Source organism: Opisthorchis viverrini (assembly GCF_000715545.1).
Source record: "Opisthorchis viverrini unplaced genomic scaffold opera_v5_363, whole genome shotgun sequence".
Lineage (NCBI taxonomy): Eukaryota > Metazoa > Platyhelminthes > Trematoda > Opisthorchiida > Opisthorchiidae > Opisthorchis > Opisthorchis viverrini.
This window is the reverse complement of record NW_008752025.1, coordinates 43,727-45,904: the sequence shown is the minus strand read 5'-3', so window position 1 is coordinate 45,904 and position 2,178 is coordinate 43,727.

The following is a 2,178-nucleotide window of genomic DNA, read 5'->3' as shown; positions in this document are numbered from 1 at the left end:
GCCCCGCGCTGAGAACATAAAGAGCAGTGCTACACCCTTTTTTCACTTGTGCCTTTCAGGTGAACGACAGCCACTGACCAACAAGAACAAAACCGACCGGGAAACTTGGGCAAAAGCCTCGATCCTGTGTATCAATCCGTGAAAACAGAATGTTTTCATTGAGAGGGGCACGGCGGAGCCTTTGAGGGTTTGAAGAAGAGCTGATACATCAGCCAGGGAAATGGTCAGGCTGCTCAGTGACGGGCGGTTACTCTGTTGTAGAAAGGTGAAATATGAGGCGTAGATTGTAGGATTGAACCTGGCAGAAGGATGTAGGTAGCAACTGGCAAATTAAGCATTCAAGTGATCGGCTATATTGAAAGGGTGATTGATAAAACTGCCGTCGTTGGAGTGCAGACAACTGGCTTGGTGACAGTTTGGGGTACAACGCCCAAGAAATAGGCGGCCGAGTAATTTACAGCTAGAAGGGCCCCTGAGAGCAGTGCTCTCTTCTCTGCTTTCGAGGGATACCCGTAAGGACTTTCGGTCAGTTGAGAGGTTGTTGATGAGTAGCATTGATGAGTAATCCTGGGATTTACGATATTTTCTGCCGGTTCGGTCTATTTTATTGCCCAAGGCTTTAAATAGGCTATCATGTCGAGGGATGCAAGGGTAAAAACTCTTAATGGGAGAGGCAAGGTAGAGAGAGGTCAATAGGTTTTGGTAGTCATCAAAGTCAAACTAAGGTTGCTAATATAACTATACTACCTGAGCCGGAACAGTTCACCGTATGTAGGCTGAGGTGGCGCGGTGAGGGTTACCAAGCACGTAACGACTGGTAGGGGTGTAAATCCCGAGTAGGTGGACCAGATTTCCTGGGGTTTAATAGTGAGTTGGACGATACTAAGACAATCTAAGAGGGAAGGTGTATGTAAGGGTGATGGTCACCAGTCCCCGGAGCACTAATATCAGCTTTACTCGATGAGTGGTGCATGATGAAGAAGAGTTCCCTGGTGCTTCACCGGTCGCTTGGCAGGGGCCAACACCCGCTGCTCAGAAAGAAAGGGTTGTCACGTCAATCAGTAAAACTGGTGACCAACTTTCGCTTGGCAGCTACGTGCCTATAAGCCTCACTAGTGTGCTATGCAAGGTGATGGAACGCATTCTGAACCAAGCCATTCTAGATCACCTTACTTCCAACGGTCTAATATCTTCAGCTTAACACGGATTACTCCCAAACCGTTCTTGCGCGACGAACATACTCGTACTTACGGACAGCTAAACCGAAGCCAAGGACGACGGATTCATTTTGGTGCCGTTTTTTCGACTTCTCAAAAGCAGTTTATCGAGTCCCACACGTCTCGTTGCTCCACAAACTTGAGTCCTGCAAGATTTAAGGGGAAATCCTACGCTGGATCAAGACGTCCCTAACAGACAGATCATTACTGATGAAAGTGGGCTCGACCAACTATTCTTCAGCACCGGCCACCATTGGAGTTCCCAGAGCTCCGTTCTGGGACCACTGCTGTTTCTGCTATACATCAGTGACCTTTCAGACGTCCTTGCAAGTCCATGTCTACCTTTTCGGATGACTTGAAATCTTGGATCTCCAATGCCAGAGCTATCCAAATGGATATAGACGCTGCAAAGCAGTGGTCGTTGGACTGGCAATTACCTCCGAATGGCGAAAAGTGCATCCATGTGCAATTTGAAGGAGACTCAGTGAACGCCTCTGTGAGAAAGGACCAGAAGACATCATGAGTATAGATGCCAGGAAGAATGTATGTATCTGGCTGCCCTCAAACATCTCCTTCTCACTGCGTCATGAGAAATTGGCAAAAAATGCATTCGCCGTTCTACAGATGATTCAGCGCACCTTGTCCCGTATTAGTCGCATGGACTGACAATCACTCTGTGGCCTGCGTCAAACCGCTCCTTGGATATGCCAACCGATTTGTCTGCTCAGGGCACACAATGGACGCAACCCTCATTATGCGTTTCCAGCGAGCTGGTATGAAAATGATTGCTGGTCTTAAATCTGAGGAATGCGAAACGTATTTCACACTGCTTGACCTCTTTCCCCTGAAAATCGTCGCTTCCGATGGGACGTAATTCTTACTTATGTCCGGTTTGAAAAAGGCCATTAGGTTTTCCACCGATGACCAAGAAAACACACGGCCGGGACATGTTAGGAAGATT